This window comes from Dreissena polymorpha, chromosome 9 (genome assembly GCF_020536995.1).
Source record: "Dreissena polymorpha isolate Duluth1 chromosome 9, UMN_Dpol_1.0, whole genome shotgun sequence".
In the NCBI taxonomy this organism is placed as follows: Eukaryota; Metazoa; Mollusca; class Bivalvia; order Myida; family Dreissenidae; genus Dreissena; species Dreissena polymorpha.
This window is the reverse complement of record NC_068363.1, coordinates 74,164,453-74,183,415: the sequence shown is the minus strand read 5'-3', so window position 1 is coordinate 74,183,415 and position 18,963 is coordinate 74,164,453. Positions and strand designations below refer to the sequence as shown.

Here is an 18,963-nt window from a genome sequence, read left to right as displayed (position 1 = left end):
GATATTACGTAAATTTTATAACTGATTCCTATTAAATTAATCTGCGATAAACACTTACTTCAAGAATGACGTCAATTTGAAATCATGATCGCCAGTAAACCCCGCCCCTATACGCATTTACGTTACCGATTGGACGCTGGACAATATAATGTGCACGTCTTAACATTGTATATATATTTATATATATATGTGTACAGGTAATATTTGTAATTTTATTTGAAAATCAGGAAGTAAAACAAAGATTAATTGATCGTTATCTCGTTAAATACAGAGTTTCCTCCGCGTTGCCCAACGCCGAGGGCCGCCGCGTCGGCTTATCTATTTGCCGAATGTTAACCTCGGAGTTCGCATCATGAAAACTCCGCGTATCGCAGGACGTTCTTAATCTCCCTCCATCTCCCTCCATAAGCGTGCACGCGGAGTAGCGAGGGAAGTTGGGGAAAACGCGTTGACTGTACTGTACGCATTTAAAGCATACTCGCAAATAACTTTTGTTAATTGTGTTGTTCAAATATGCCTATTTTTAATTAAAAGTATTAAGCATTCTTAATGTACCTTGGTCATGAATGGGAAAATACCTTACGGTAAAATAAAGTTACCGCATAATTTAGTTATTTAACATTTGCATTTAAAGGTCAATACATTGCATATGTTTATCCATATATGGATACATTTATTAAATTTTATTTTCACCTCTAGGTTTGTTTGAACATTTATGCACAGTTTCAATAGAATTTATCAAACTGATCTCGGAAGAAACACCCACGTAGAATAAGAAAGCCTTTACAAACATAAATATGTTATTACTATTTCGAAACTGTATCATAAATATAAACGCTGTTGCGTACGGTGACGATACCGGTTCAACGTACTAAGAGGTTGCATCTTTCATCTATATTTAAGTAATATATCGCCAAACAATGCGACATAAAACAAACACAGACCATAAGCATACATGAACTGTTGCCAACGCCAGTTGAATTTTAGACCAGGATTTTCATATTTCAAGAATGATTGCGGTGTATAGGCACTCGATTTATGTTCAAAACAAGCCAGCAATGTGTTAAATCAACACTCTCATTAAACTCGCCCGTATGTGTTGACCTGACATTTAATCAATATATTGTAGGTCAATTTAATAATATGGAGCATTGTATTTTTCATTCATAGTATATCATATTCAAAAGTAAGTGTAATGTTTTTGTAGTGTTTGCAGTGTAACCATGGTTACTGTATTTATTGGTAAGAATGCTTGTTCGTCTCCTTTTACCATTGAATAATTTTGCACGCTCATACACTATTGTATTGAATGCTACTCGTTAAAATCTCATAAGAATCAACAGAAGATAAATTTGTGTTTTACGGTCAAAACCGGAGTGCAAAGACATTCACTTTACAGAGAAATGTTGACATAATTTTCTTAAGAAGCAGGTTGCAATTAGGGGTTACCGTATTGGTTACCGCGAAAATGGTAAATACGTTCAACTAAGCGTGTATATATAAATTGATCGCTGCTCAAATTTTATGTTTGTCAGATATGTGCATGGACGTGTTACGCGAAGTTACCTGTATTTTTTTAATAATAATTCATTCGTTTGTGTTAAGTCACAGCTATTAATCGTGAAGTTAGTACATGTTTGAAATTGGCAGTCAATACGACTATCAACATGATTAAACTGGCCGATTTCTCCTAACAGTTGCTTCTTAATAAAGTGTCAAGCGACCCAAGGAAACGATAGGGAATTGCTCATAAGAAAGTCGCTTTAAATACGCAACAAAACAGTCGTTTGAACAGTTCAGTTTCAATAAATCAATGTAATGTCTTCTTTTGTACGATGTTACATCGACTGTTACAAGCTCGCGCTCAAGCTGCGTAATAGCCTTGATACGAATGATTTTACAGAGCTGGAGTGAATATATAAGTCTGTCTGATATGTTTCTTGATAATAGAGCTGAACATTTTAACACAAATTGACGTATTCCTGTGTATGATAAATGTATCAATCTTGCGATTATTTGATCGGTATGCATAGCACATTGCTAATTTAGCTTGTTAAGGAATGCTGATGACACGCTCGATCTTGTGATCGGATCTTAATTACTTCCCATATACAATCCCCTTAACTTGTTACGTTGTGTCATACTGATGCATATGTTACAAGTATTTATTCGAACTTGTTATGATTGTAGGTTTTACGGCGTGCTGCCGTCTGATATGGGATACGATTTACTATCACTGCCCCTATGATCAGTTATTCGATTAATTGATACTTAAAGATTAACACATAAGACCTTACGTGCAATGCGTTTGTGAATACATCTACTACTGTCTAGTACCTGACACTGTTGAATGGAGAAGCACTACATAATTTGTGTCATCATGTTCAGTCTTGAGACATTTACGAACTATTTGAATTCTAAAATTCCTGAAACAATTTGATGTTTTGTTTTAAATAATGATAACAATAAAAGTCGCGAAATCTAGAGGACAGTCTACTCTCCGCGTATAGATTTATATCATACATAATATTAATTTAGATTAGAGACATCATTTTTTATTCAATCATTGCTTATTTAACATTTTAAACCAGAACTACATAAGAACTATATCAATAGACGACTGCATTGGGTATTACTGTACTTATCTAATAATTTCCTGTATGGTGTCGATGTATATTTACGTCTTGATGTTGAACAAATAGTGAAGACAACTTTAGTGTCGACATTTCCGAAACAATTTTCGGGTAACCAGAGATATGCAGGTTAATTAATAAAAACAGTTGATCACTTCTTTGCAGTTTCTGCGTTAGATATTTTAGTTCGTAGATTATAAAAGGTTGTATGTTTCGTTAGTTATAATTAAGGTTATAAAAACAGAAATTGTAATAACTTATGGCATCAAGTTTCTTTTATCAATGTTAAGTAGTCTAAGAGTTCGACAACACAACATCCATTGACACATTTACACGTGATTGTTTCTGTTAACATGCTTCATGTTTGAATATCAAGTAATTCGAGCAAAATTTGGTCATGCAACATTTGATTGGATACACACAGCTGTGTACGTTTCATCACTCGTCTATGTCCAAATGTGGTGAACAAATTTGAGAGTTTACATTAGCATTTTTGATGTCACAATTTGTTAAATACGATATCGTGAACAGTTCGTTGTTTAAGCATGATACTGCATTTATACATGCGTTAAAATGTTAAATAAAACTATTCACACCACGTCATTTCTAATGAAAGGTATTTTGATTTCTTAATAATGAACATGTTCATAGCGTATATAATCATTAACTATATCATCGTTTATGTTCAGTATGACTTAAAGGTAGACTCATAATGTTATTCATTGTGACACCTTATCCATGTTATCCTATTTGCCTCAACATTTTACGCGCATTGTTTTGGAGATATGTGCCTCGCTCTGGGCTTTTTGCATGGGCGTCATGTGTCGCACAGTTTTATCAGTAAAAAGACTGTCCATTTGTGTTATAATTTTTGTATACAAGAGTACTTTTCTGAACATAAAATTATTGTTAGCGGAACGTTTTGAATCAGGTAAGACTATGCGGAGTGCAAAGGCTAATCTGGAAAGACTATTGACGCAATTCAATTAGCCAAGTTTGTCCAGAAAGTTGTTCATATCAGAACGCGGCGCTGCCAATATAATAACACTAAAAGAAATATTGCCATATATGTCTGCGATTTAAAATCTGTATGGAAATGGCGAATGTACACAATCATCTTAATACATTCAATGAACATGGAAGTCTGTATTGCCAACGCATTTTTGTATCATTTTGAGTTGTGAGCGTTAGCTCACGACTTACGTTACAGAGCATGTTTTGCAAATAAGTATGTGCTTAGCTACGCTAAGGACGGTAACTGCAAGCCACTACGCTAAGAACGATTACCACTGCCAGTTTATACTTCACTGGTTCTCTACAGCAGACAGCCTGTTATTATGTAAACAATAGGTTTAAGAGCTTGTGGGACATATTAGCCGGTCTAGTGTTTATTACAGCTTATGCGACGACATTTGCCAGTTTATCATTCAAATCTGTACATATTTGCTGCTTTCATGGAAAACGGGGCATAATGCTGCATTTAAAGTCTTTCATGTGGGCAAATTGTGTATCAATAATTTAAAGAAAAAATAAAAAGTATTTGATACACATAACACAACATGTACATGATTATAGGCTTGTTCTTCTTTAGCAATGTAACACAAATAATGATGATTGTTGATAGTGCAGCAAACAATTGTGAACAAAAGAGACATATTGTTGGTATTTAATCTAAGTTATCTCTATAACATAAATATAAAGGATAAAAAGTCACATACATCTCTAATTCTGCTTTAAGACACACTCTTTAAAAATTTGATTGGGTTGCCTGTTGATTTCATTTCAAACTTGCGATATAAAAAGCTATAACATAAGTTTGAAAACTTAGTTGCTTCTAAAGTTATGCAAAAGCGAAGAACTTCAGTGCATTCAGCGCTTTGATTATATTTTGCTGTGATGAACTACATGCGTTTAGGCAAGCATCCTTCTTTGTAACATTATGAGCTACAAATTATATGTTATGTTTACGTACACATCACCACATCCTTCATGATAGAGGATTGTTATAGTTTTAGGTTGAGAATAATTCTTATGCATCGAGATTAATAATTACATGTTCACACATCTTGAAAATACAGTGCCATAACTAATCTTGGTTATCTTATAAATACTCGTTAACACGTTGGAATAATAATTATTCACATGAAACTAGTATTTGATATCGAAAGGTTTATATCTATATGATGGAAAGCAGTTAACTGAGGAAAACGTTGCGCAATTACTCTTCTATCCATATTGTATTACACGTGAATATTGTATTTATTTAAGTGGTTTAATAACAATTTTCTTGGCGGAAAAAGGTTTATTTAACAGTACAGATGGGTCAAGATTGTCTATTTTAAGACCCTTAATGCTATATAAACGTTTTATTATGATTACATAACGTTCACTGCGGATGGTTTCATTAAATAGAAATGTAAAACAAGCGTCAACTAATCTATTGACCATGTAGTTTATAGTATGAACAGACTTTTGTCTTAGAGTAAATATCGATATGAACTGTTTGCATGACCCCAGGTTTTTTAAGCGGACGCCCGTGATGGATTAAATTCGTCGCGGCCAAGTGATTTTCCAAAGGCAAAACCTTTTCGTATTAGCATCTTTCCGGTTAGTTTCTACTTGTCACCTTGCATTTATTTATTTTCTTTGGATCGATATAATGTTTTATCAAGTACAAGTAAAACGAGATTTGATTGGTCGATGGCGTTTTAAAAGCCAATTTAAACGCTCAAAACACGTTCTACTCGGCAGACGTTTCAACCTAGCGGACGGTAGCGTCCAGTTGATGTTTCCTATTTTTAATAAAATTAACTCGAAAAAACACAAAGAAACACACCAAAAACAACCGAAAACGAACGGAAGAAAAAATATGAAAATGAATCGCGTAACTTTCAAGCATCGTGATTTGATTTATTTGATAATTAATCGAGAATGATGAAATGCAATATTTGTCTCAAATTTTAAAACCATTGTTTTTTCATAACAGGTTCAATTTTTTGTTTAAATAGCTTGCAAAAGCGAACGAAGATTCACAGTCACAATACATAAATGTCAAAAGGGATGGGGCTCAAAATAATAGTGACACAACACATTCTGAGGCATATAAGGCTTTGCAAAAGCTCATTGAAAAAACTACATCCCAGTTTTGTTACAAATTTCGAAATGTGCATTACATTGCTAAATCTTGTAGACCATTCACCGATTATTAAGGAATTTGTTGTCTCCCTAAGGCCCAGGGTCTTGATATTGGAATTGCATACCTGAACAATAGTGCAGCTACAGAGTTCATGCATTTTATTGCTGAAGCAGCACGAAAAAAAATCAGAAAGAATACTGAGTACAGTAAATTGTTCATTGCCGTATTTCAGACGGTACGACAGATGCCTCGTATCAGGAAGCGGACCTAATTTAAGTTGGAACTTGGCAAAAAGAAATAATTAAATCCGGTATAATAATGCATGTTATTCAATACATTAAAGATCAATAAAAATAGTGACTTTAAAATAATGCAACCCGTTTTTGATGAGGGCAAGTAGATGTTCAAAGTAATACTGTCAATTTCTAAAGTTAGCCCCCATGCCAACTATTATATTTGTATTATATATCCGCTTATGGGATTAATATTCATTTATAGATTTGCGACCTTCATACAAGTGAAACCTTTTGGAAGAAACCAGGCTTACAAGGAAAATTAAACACTTGATTAAGTACGTTAATTTCACACCTGCTATTTTGCAGCATCGTCAACTCAAATCCTATTTAAGTCAATGCGATTATATTATATATATTTATCCCGCTTACTGCACTCAAAGTTTAAGTGTACTACTGTTAAAATGCTGCATATAATGTACATACAATAAGATCCGTATACTTCTGCGAGTTTATTGAAATAAAGCTAATTAACATTTTCACATTTTATTTAACACCACAAAAAACGTAATTTAAATTGTCAACATTTTTTAAAGCAGTTCTGGCTTTAAGTTAACATCGAAAATGCAGCGTTATGTGCAATGTACATTATTTGCGAACTATGTTGTTGTATTAGATTGATTATTAGTTGTTCGGAATATTTGGAAAACGTCTTGGTGGATGAAATAGACGTCTTTCATTTAAACAACGTTTTGCACAGGTGGTCCCTGCATTGCCACTCGACATGAAAAATAGATCAACATAATTATGAAAACGTTTGAATAATATAACCCTTTTAAAATCGATACAGAATAAACGGACCATTATTAATTAATACACCTGGATATTTATGCGAATCAATTAATGATTTTTTGTATTACCAGCCATTCAAAAATTAAATTGCATCAGGCTCTACCAATGTATTGTCAATACGAATCTGAAACATTGTAATGTACATTCAAATCCAGAATTACCCAGTAGGCAGATTTTGTTAAACACGCGTAAATTCGTAATGACTCCTGTTGTCGATTTAACCGAAAATAGAGATAATCTGTTTATACTTCATTACAAATAAGTTGCACAGTATGTTAATTCTGCGCATGTTGCTAATTAAGCTTTGAACCTCACGTTATGATGCACACAATGCTTCAGGTATATAAACGTCTAAATTTTAGCTTTATTACCGAATGCTCAAAATCCTTCGAGCAGCGACAAAGGTAAGTCTAACCAGTTTAATTTTTCTTAAGGGATATTTTTAATTAAATGATATTTTCAGTTAAATATTTATCCTGTATCACACTGTATCTTAAAATTAACACATTTCATAAATTGCTTCTGAATAAAAGGAAAGAAAGTAAACAAATAAAGGACGATTGTTTGACGGATTATTTTGGAAGCAACGTCTTCTGTTTATGCATTTTGTAAACTGCTGATTTTTTCGAAAGGGCCTTTTTACATTTATAATATTATGGTCAATTAATGACATTGAAAATTATCTCAAAGTGTGTTTGCTATATACAGCATCGGTGTATTATATTGAAATCTAATAAGAAATCGTATGAATAAGATTGCGTGTGAATAATATCCAAACGAGTCGCTTTTCTCAAACGTTTTCACACAGTCTCCTTTACAACATACAGTGTAACCATTACACGTATTTAAAACTTAAACATGTTTTAGATACTGTGTATTAAACAATATTTTTGTGTAATTTGGGTGTAATTGCGTTTCAAAAGACCTTGTGTAAAAAGATTCGCCAATTGTATCTAACGCTTCGATAACACTCGTTATTTATGCATAATGCGTTATATACAATAAGGTATGACGATAAAAATCATGTCGGATCCTCATTGTGGTGTTACATTTTGTAATGAGGAAGATAAGCGTTACATAGTTCTTAAAATCTGAATCAATGAGGTATGGCATGGTAAATTAAACTTGTTATGTGCTGCAATCGTTGGTTTAAACAATCGCTGCTACTAACAAGCCATTAGAGTTATCCCTATGTTAAAATACTTTAATCGGCATTGTTGATAAAGACAATACTCTTGTGGAATTTAACACACACCCTACGCGTTAGTTGAGTGAAACTAACAAAATAACACATTTTAATAGACATGTAGTTCGACTAAATGATATAAATGTGTGGGTAATATTTAATAATGTATTACATGTCCAAAATATTTTTGTTTCATCATTATAAACTAATCACAATCTCAATAAGTATAAGTCACGTATGCAAATAATATGGAACGATGTAGCTGCGATTAATAGAAATTCAAGTAATATGCCCCAATATTCTCGCATTCAGTTTTGTTGTAAGATTTGGTCTTTTAGTTTGGACGATCTTGTTCAGCCCTTCCAATTGCAGTATATTTGCTTTTCAAAGAAAAGGTTGGAGAATCCATTAGTTTTCTTGATACATGATTATTTATTTGTGGGTTTATAATTCCATAAGTGCGACGTAAATCTTCGACTCGATTACATCATAGTTTATTTTTTTTATTAAAAATTATGCATTACATGTGTGTATGACATATACTTTTTGATAATCAAATCTGTTTAATTATTTTCACATAATAATATTTAGTTGAAACTAATTTTCCTCACACCACATTGTTTAAAATTACTTTTTATATTTTGTTCATGACTGTACAAGCTTTTAACACTATTTTTATTCAGTATAGTATTTGCTTGTTTATTCCAGTAACGATCACCCAAGATGAACACTAAACAGTTGATGTGTATGTTAGTGGCGGCCGTAGTGCTTCTAGCGATTGCTCCGGTAGCAAACGCCCAATACTACGATTACGGATATGGCGGTAACAACTATGGCTACCCCGGAAACTATGGCTACGGGGGAAACTATGGCGGGTATCCAGGAACTTATGGCGACTATGACAACTATGGTGGCGGATGGTTATACAAAATCCTCGGAGGTGGTGGCAAAGGCAAAGGCAAATGGGATGATTACGGCTATGGCAAATAATAAATGTCGTAAAGGTAAGTATTATATCTTCAGTTCTGTTTATCTACTTATCATAAAAAGCATACGTGAATTGATTGTGTTTGGTATAAGATGTGTTTGTTAAACACAGCCTAAACGTAATTAATAACGCAAATATTTTAAAAAATCTCAAACACGATTTTCAATGCCTTATATGTCTTAAATGCAATCTAATGGTTATCAACACAATGTTACTATGAGTGCATATGGTTTGTATATTCCATTTGTGTATATACGTAAGAAACAAGAGTGGTCACGATGTTAATTTTCATTAACCTTTTTTTTAAGACTAAGGTCAACTCATCTTAACTGTCCTTTGAATCGACACATGAAGTATCATTTGAGTATGTTCACAGGCGTTCCCACTCAGCGTTTTACATTTATGCAGATTTAAAATCCTTTTATTACGCTAACATTTGTCATTTCTGTTTCAGAAAAACGCATCTTACTGGACCAAACTTGGATACATGAACAACAACCGTTCCTTGTAATTTACGTTCAAATAAAGTTGTAATAATCAATACATAAACTAAATCGCAAATCGACTTTGTAATGTTAATTTAATACATATGGGAACACGTTTGCTATGCTAATAGAGATATTTTTTGGGACGAAACAAATAACAATACTCATCATAATGTAGCTTACGTTTAAGTCATGGATTCTAGTTTAGACGATGTAATTTAAAGGGGCCGTTTCACAGATTTTGGTATGTATCTAAGCTTGTCATTAAATGCTTTATATTGATAATTTTAAACATTTGACCTAAAAATCTCCAGTAAAAAAACAAGTTTACAATTTAAAAAAAGGAAAAAAGTAACCCTCAACAGGGCTCGAACCACTGACCCTGGAGTAAAAAGTCTCCCGCCTAGACCACTCGACCATCCATGTTCATGCTTAGACCGGATGTATTTTCAAGCTTTATAAGCAATCCTCGTAGTGTCCCAAAATATAAGGACAACTACAGAACTTTCCAAATTATTCAACCGTTTTGCGTCGCACAACGCTTTATATTGTTCAGGTTTTCAAATCGTCAAAAGATGCATATGATGTATATTTAAGAGCATGGTAAATGGTCAGTATTATTTTTCCTCAAAAATATCATAATTAAAACGAAAATTTGCGAATCTGAAACAACTTTTTTTAATTTTGTCAATGTAGCAAAACATTAAACGGCCCCTTGAAAGACAATATTAAAACAATCAATTAATTAACCAGCGAACAAAACAGAGGAACACACACTGACAATGATTTTAGGCTAGTATGCTAGAATGATCCGAATAAAAGAGTATATATCATATGTATGATGTTTTGTGCAAATGCAATATATATTTATAATGTGCACGTTTTTAATTACCATTATTATGTCTGTAATAGGCTAATTTCTTATATGAGAATACATTTTCGATAACCCTTTCAGGACAGAAATTCTTGCAAACCAGCGATAGTCTTTTTCTAACGGCAAGTGATTAAAAAACTTGCAAATGGTTAAAGCGGGCGTCATCGCCATTTAAAGAAACGTTGACACACAGTTAACCAACAATTATCGCAAAACGCACAAGGGTATATATCTTGTTTCCATTATAAAGGAGTTGTTTTTAACCAACAATCTATTCAGCAACAGTCATCACGTAATAACCTAGTCAAGATTTGACTCCATGTTGAATTGAGCGAGGAAGTAAAATGGTTTATGGTAACGATCAGCGACCTGACACCTGACCAAGGAATTAAGATGTGAATATTTGCGGCGAATGGGACCATTATGTTTATGTGGTATTGTTTTCTACATTTTTTTTATTTTTTTACTTTTTTACTAAAATTTGAACGATTGCATATACTATGTATTTACTATTAATGTGTCATAGGATGTAAACAGTGCAAGTTATATTTATCTTGAATATATACTAGAACGAACATATTTGAGCCCTTTGCATTTAATCGCTATCTGTAAGTTAATCACACATTGTCCCATATATAGTGGTTTTCCTTTATAATTATTTGGAACAAAGCAGTTATCAAAATTAATAACTTATATGAATATTAGTATCGTTCACTCTACATGCTTTAACGTACAAACACGACAATCCTCGAAACAGTACGAAACTCAACGTTAGGACAGTTGTGTGTGTTATTTGCTTTGATTATATCAATCACTCATGTACAAAACTATGGTGAATGATTTCTGCAATATCGTTTAGGCCTGGTGTCGAGTTTAAAAATAGAAAAAAAACGGATGCTCACAATAACTGCATCAAATTATATAGCCTCCAGAACGGGTTTGTTTGTGCTGTCTGTTTTGTTAATTGTCCGGGGTTTTCCAGTGGTTTCATACAGTATATATGAAACCATGTACAAATCGACATGGTACGTCATGTTTGAACTTCGAAAACATAGTAAAAATGAAATACGCATACAACGGTGATCTCTTATGCGATGTCGTTTGATTTCAACAGCAAAATTTATTTGAGGGAACGTCAGGATTTAATTCTTTTATAAAAAAGGCGTATTATCAACCTTTCCGTCAACAAATGATATATGTTAGCCACCATAAAACAAATAGTGTGTATACATTTCCAGTAACCAAACTGTTTTCTGACGTATTGAATCGATGCCGTTTCGTATTTATAACCAAATTATACTCCGACTTATCTGGATATATAAACACAATAGGACATGCTACCTTTTGGGTGGCCACCTGACACATTGTGGAAGTTTCAGCATGTATACTAAAATAAAATGATTTATTTTACTTGAAATATTTAGTTGATATTATTAAGAACCATACACCCGTAATATGTGTGTGAGTGTGAACCATTAAAATTGTGAACAATGCATCAGAAAATAGCATGCAGTACACTCAACGCGTTTTCCCCAAAAAACTCGCTCCCTCCGCGTGGCTTTTGTCTGCTAGGGGAAGGTGAGATGTACTCGCTTAAACGTTCGGCGTTCCCCCGAGTTAGCTAATACCCGCGGCGTGTATTGCTTTAGCCTAGTCGGTAAATGCAGACAATATCCGTTCCTATCAGGACACCGCCGAGCAACACCGCGGTAGCAGTGTGCTACTGTGCATTCCAAAAAATAAAAGCATTGTAATTAAAAATTGTTTAAACACTGTGGCTAATAAAAATAAAGATAATTGTATAGAAAATTAATATATGTTTTAATTCACAATTACGTCTACAATATGAATGACTAAGCTGGATATATACATGTTCCGACTTAACATTACCCTATAATCCAGTATAATTGCGATTTCAATTTTCAAAACCAAAATAAGACCAGTATTAACGCTAATGTGTTTTAGAATTGTATAAACACAAAGTCCGCCATTTTACGCAAGCGCATTTATGCAAAGTGATTTTCTGGATGGGATAAATCCCATGTTACATGCGTTAATCGGCTGACACGATGTGCGAGCATTAGCACTGTTAATGTTTGGTTATAATGACCAATCAATGAGTGACTTCAATTACATTTATTATTCGTAAATTTACGTATTGTTTCTATAGTATACATTTTCATCGTGTGCATTGATGCCGATGTATTTTTGTTCATTCTAAAATACTGAGTTGCATCTCTATATTTAGTTACGGCACATGGCCTGATTTAATACACTTGCTTTCCATGCGTGGAACTTCTCTGTCAGCAACAATTTCGCGCCCTTATTAAAACACGGATTTTACATGGCATAGTAAATGCTGCATATGCATACAAAGAGACTAAATAATATAATCACGTGGCTGTAGACAAATTGTGTTATTAAGTTTTATAAATGGGCATGATGAAATAAACATGTACTGAAATTAAATTAATTCCGCATAATATTTGTAACGGGTAATGTTTCATAACTTACTCGCCATAAGTAATTAATTGCTCTCCATTTGCTGTTAAATTGTGAATTACTTCTCATAAGGAACACTTATTGGTTAAGTAATTGTTTACGGTAAAAAGGTGTGATGAGGATGCCCGATACCATCTGTCATGCACTGTTTAATTACCGATGGATATTACGTAAATTTTATAACTGATTCCTTTTAAATTAATCTGCGATAAACACTTACTTCAAGAATGACGTCAATTTAAAATAATGATCGCAAGTAAACCCCGCCCTTATACGCATTTTCGTTACCGATTGGACGCTGAACAATACTCATGTTGTGCACGTCTTAACATTGTATATATATTTATATATATGTGTTCCTGTAATAAATGTAATTTTATTTGAAAATCAGGAAGTCAAACAAAGATTAATTGATCGTTATCTCGTTAAATACGGAGTTTCCTCTGCGTTGCCCAACGCCGAGGGCCGCCGCCTCGGCTTATCTATTTACCGAATGTTAACCTCGGAGTTAGCATCATGAAAACTCCGCGTATCGCAGGACGTTCTTAATCTCCCTCCATCTCTCTCCATAAGCGTGCACGCGGAGTAGCGAGGGAAGTTGGGGAAAACGCGTGGACTGTTCTGTACGCATTGAAAGCAGACTCGCAAATAACTCGTGTTGTGTGGTTCAAATATGCCTATTTTTAATTAAAAGTATTCAGCGTTCTTAATGTACCTTGGTCATGAATGGGAAAAATACCTTACGGTAAAATAAAGTTACCGCATATTTTAGTTATTTAACATTTGCATTTAAAGGTCAATATATTGCATATGTTTATCCATATATGGATACATTTATTAAATTTTATTTTCACCTCTAGGTTTGTTTGAACATTTATGCACAGTTTCAATATAATATATCAAACTGATCTCGAAATAAACACCCACGTAGAATAAGAAAGCCTTTACAAACATAAATATGTTATTACTATTTCGAAACTGTATCATAAATATAAACGCTGTTGCGTACGGTGACGATACCGGTTCAACGTACTAAGAGGTTGCATCTTTCATCTATATTTAAGTAATAAATCGCCAAACAATGCGACACAAAACAAACATAGACCATAAGCATACATGAACTGTTGCCAACGCCAGTTGAATTTTAACCAAAATATCTTCGACATTCTGCTTAATTGTTTTTATGCATATTTCTCTGAAGATAATATTTAAAAATAAAGTTTAACAAAAATTATTTGATATGCATACTGCACAAAAATATTTCAGCTAAGTACAGTATAGTAAGTAATTAAATTTGAATATTGTAGACTAGCTAAACCTGTAGACCAGGATTTTCATATTTCAAGAATGATTGCGGTGTCACTGGGGGCTGACGAGGTCAAAGCGTAGTCCGTTTCGCTACGACGTCGAGTATATGTTTTACTACGAAAACATTGTTTAAATACACATGACATCGAGAACGGATAAGTCGAAAATTGTGTTTAAAACATGTAAGATTATGATTTTGTAATAACAAAACTCTGAATTTAAGCACAATGGCCCCGTTTCATAAACAATTCTTAAGTTTTTCGTAAGAATTCTGCGATTTTTACGTACGGACGTTCTTACGCCAATTCCTACGAACGTTTCATAAACGCGTTCGCAGACTTAAGAATTCTTACGAATCTTACTAACGTAAAACCAGTCTGCGCTCTTTAATTGAAGGTTTTAAAAGACGTAAAACTAACATTTGGCGCCATCTGTCAGATTATAATAAACACTACGAGAACTAGTAGTTTTATTTTTCTCTTTTAAAATAAATAAATGTGAAGTCGTCAGCAGAAATGCTTTCAAATGAGGTCGACGTTTTATGACGCTAAACGTGTTTTTGTGTGACGTTAAATAACTGCACTTGATTATTTGAAATTCATTCAGGTGAACTGAAACATATATAACTTGTGATCTTGGTAACTAGTTCAGACGAAAAAGGCACTTACCCCTCGCGAAGTTATCGCTTATAATGTAAACAACGTTTTTAAAGTTTGTTGAGTGTAACAATTGCTTTGTTGTTGAAATTGAAATACTCATTGGGGTTAAACGAGCGTAGAGTAACAATACGATGTTGAAATTTACTGTCAAAGTTGGATAGATTTGCGCTGATTAACAATGGAACAAACTGCTATTGATTGACATGGAGGATTTCTAAATTAAGGAGTTGATATTCCGCATCAGGTAAGATGACGAATCTACATGACACCATGGTAAAAATCGCCTTTGCTAAAGGGACTTGTTCACAAAGTTTGGCATGTTTTGAAGGTAGTCATGAAATGCTTTTAATTGATAAATGTAAACATCGGAACTAAATAGTTCCAGTCCAGTATAAACCAATGATAAAATTAAAGAAAGAAAAAAATGTAATCCACACCAGGGCTTGAACCACTGACACCTGGAGTAAAAGTCTAGCACCAACCACTTGGCTGTCCGTACTGATATAGTACGCTCAGGTGTACTATTTATACTTTATGTAAGCAATCTTTGTAATGTAACAAATTATAGCTCCAATATAAAAACAAGAATAAAAGTAGAAAAAGAAAACAAACAGAAAAAAAAGTTTACCACACCGGGGCTCGAACCACTGACCCATGTAGTAAAAGCCAAGCGCCGAAACCGCTCAGCAATCCGTCTTCACATGTGGGTTTGTGTAATTCAGAGTTCATGTTCTGGTCGTCATTGAGTCTTTACAACTACATTATGTGCGGACCTGACAAACCGTCTTCACATGGGTTGACATTTATTTTATACTTTGTAAAACCATCCGCGTGTTGTTACAAAATATAACGATCACACAAGAAATCAAAAATTTAAAATCGTTTCGCGTATGAGATGCTTTATAATTTTATCAATTTCTAACGATGATTTTTAGTAAACGAAAGTGTATTTTCAGTCAAAGTCTGCGGCATTAGTGTTATTTCGCACACTGATGTATATTGTTCATTTCTTTCTTAAATCTGTGACAACAAGTTGAAACATTCTCATTTTGATAGAGTGTGAACAAGTCCCTTTAACATTGACAGCAAATGTTTTGTTTTGGAAGTTAAATTAATACTGGCTAAATTTGCAGGTGTGTTATTGTTTTAAATTGAGATGGTATGGCATTAAAGGTTTAATACTTACTTTGTTTATATGTCAGATTGTAATATTATTAAAGATATGTGTAAGTTTGAGCTATTTTTGTCAAAACTTACATGTAACATGAATAAAAAAAGTCATTTACATCTATTAAACTTTTAAGTAATGTTTAAATTTCTATTTATTATTTAACAGTCCCTTCTGTTGAGATAAGACTAAACAATTGACAAAATCCTCTTAAGATAAGCTGTTATTTACTTTGTGTGTTGTAATTTGGACAATAATAAATTAAATTCAATAAAAGTATAATTCTGCTTTGGTAAGACATATTTTCTGATTTAAAAAATATTTTGTAAAAAGTAAGATTTTTATGTTTCATATGTCGGGTAAATATACTACAATCCTGCTAAAAAAATGAAATTCTATCTAATTATGTGAGTTAAACAGTATTATTTTTTTCATAAAATCATGCATGTCAGTCATTTTTTGTAATTTAATACCGTGTTTAAATTTAATTATGGATATTTGTTATTAAAGAAGTTTGTGTTTTAGGTGAACAGATACTTCATGAATTATATGAATCACCAGGGAAAGGACCCAACTATTTGCACAGATGCATCCTGGCGGGTGAAAGAAGGGATGATCACTTTGGCAACAGATTGTTCAACTGCTTGTAAGAACTTATGTTTTGCATATAGTGACTGTTATAATTCTTACTCCATTAAATGATTCTTTGTAACTTTGGTTTTACTAAAACATATGCATCGGAACACTACAAAAGTAAAAAAAAAAAAAAAGTTTAAATGTTAAGTTAATTTTATTGACAAGTTTAAATTAAGAATTCCGATGTGAAGGGAATCCATTTGAGATAAAGATTTCATAACATATCTTAATGATTAAAGAAACTTGTACATGCTAAAGTTTGGTGTATCCTGATGATTACCAGCCATAAGAGTTTCAACCATGACTGTCAGTTTTGTGTTATTCCAAATTATTTTAAGATACATAAGTAGGATTACATTTTTGATTTTTTTGCACTGGTACTTTTTTATGTTCAATTTTTATTTACAGAAATGTTGATGTGGACTCAGTCAAAGAATTTACTGTAACTGTGTATGTCTCTTCACTATGTGGACATAAAGTGCTACAGCTGGTTGGAGATTAAGATCACAATGTACTGTTTTAATGGAGAACATCTGTGAATATTTATTCTAACAATGGAAATTCAAACCTGAATTATTATAATTAGAAAACATTTTCATGTACATGCTGGAATTTTATTTGAAGTGTAAAACTAAAATAATTTAAAATTATTTTTAAACACAAACACAGTTTTATTATAGAAATAATTGTATAAACTTAAGAGAAATCAGTGTTTAAGTGATGCATTTTATTTAGTGTTTTACCTATTTAACACCTTAACTATGTTTTTTTATGTTGAATGTAATGGTAATAAAAAAAAACATAAGCTGCCATCCAAAGGGTTTTAACCTTAAAGGGAATTGTTCACAGATTCAGGCATTTTTTTAAAGTATGTCAGTAGAAGCCTTAAATTGCTAGATTTTAACCTCAAAATAGAATTTTAGAAGAGATAAAAACACCAGAAAAATATTGGTATCCATGGGGGTCCTTAAATTATTTAACCTATAACACTCGGCCATCTTGAATTTTATATTTAAGCATTCATTTTATACTTGATATATGTGACCCATGTGAAATAACAAAATTTAACAGAAAAAACAGAATCATTAAAAATTATCCAATCATCACCCTGTTTAATTGTATCCATTACACATGATGAATACTCATAAAAAAGCTGTATTTTCAGTTTGAGTCTACATCATTAGTGGCATTTTGCTCCCTGATTTACAGTACATGTATTCTTTTTTATTTTGTATCTGTTCCTTAAATTTGGAAAATGGTCAGTTTTACTATCTGTGCACAATTCCTTTTGATCTTTATTCTTAGTTTTGTGATCAATGGAATGCCTAATACCATTTCAATAGTAAATGAGATTACGGGTAAGTACTTGTTAAACAATAAGGCCGTACAACGTGCAAAGCCCTTCTTTATTGTATCTCAAATTGTGAAAAGCAATTCTGAGATTTTTATGTTTTCTAACATTTAATTACTTTTTTGAGTTACTTATTATAAGTAAATGTAATTTTTGTAAGATTAAAATGCATTGACTTGTTCAAATAAAAATAATAACATATGAAAATATACAATTTTGTGTTGTGTAGTACATTTGCTTCCATGGCAACCAATTTATTTAAATGATACCATTGTTATTTTTCTACATTTTGAACACCAAATTAACTCAAAATAGTCACATGGATGTACTTTTCAATTATGCCATAAATTATAAAACAATATAAATACACTAGTCATAATTAAAGAGATTGTTGTTTTTTAAACTGAATTTAGTAGGGTTTTTTTCTGAAAATAATAACCATTTCCAAAATATTTCAGTTGGATGTTGGTAAAGCAATCTATGCATGTTAACTAAAGGTCTATTTTTATAGGGAACAAAACATATATTTACCTTCTTTAAGATACTTGCAGACCAGTTGGCAAAAAAAGTTGATCTGAATCAAACACATCGTTCATCGAACATTGAAAATTATCACCGAAAATCAAAAAAGTTTGTTTCCGCTTGGATATCAACTAATAACTAAAAATCTATTATTGTTGTTCATTTGAAACATGATTTTGAAGCCTTTATAAATATGGTAAAAAGATGTTTAGTTGTGATATCATAATTTGGATTATTACCATTAGCTGTCTGGCATGTATGTACTAGTTCTACCCAGGAAACAGACTCAAGAGATGTCCACAGTTGAGTAAAAGCCAGATAATGTTTTGGTATCTTCTATGTATCCAGATCCAAACATTTAATACTTCCCAAACAATACAATTTTGTAAATGAAATTATAAAAAAATTACCTTATTTACAAAGGGAAAAC

At 32.6% G+C, this 18,963-nt stretch overlaps 2 long non-coding RNA genes across 4 annotated transcripts in view; both read left to right on the top strand.

Annotated features, from left to right (window-relative positions):
* LOC127844873 (uncharacterized) overlaps positions 1-18,963 on the top strand; it is a 77,943-nt gene that overhangs the window by 45,908 nt on the left and 13,072 nt on the right. Inside the window, exon 3 of one of the 3 annotated variants that reach the window (XR_008032920.1) lies at positions 9,483-9,513. The exons of 1 other annotated variant lie outside the window; for it this stretch is intronic. This is a non-coding gene — a long non-coding RNA (uncharacterized LOC127844873). Of the gene's footprint in view, positions 1-7,223; positions 7,259-9,482; positions 9,514-18,963 lie in introns of those variants that run through there. One more of the 3 variants, XR_008032918.1, reaches the window with a different exon arrangement.
* LOC127844876 (uncharacterized) lies at positions 14,713-18,296 on the top strand. The gene is made up of 3 exons (XR_008032927.1): positions 14,713-15,100; positions 16,550-16,670; positions 17,069-18,296. It is a non-coding gene; the product is annotated as an uncharacterized LOC127844876 (long non-coding RNA).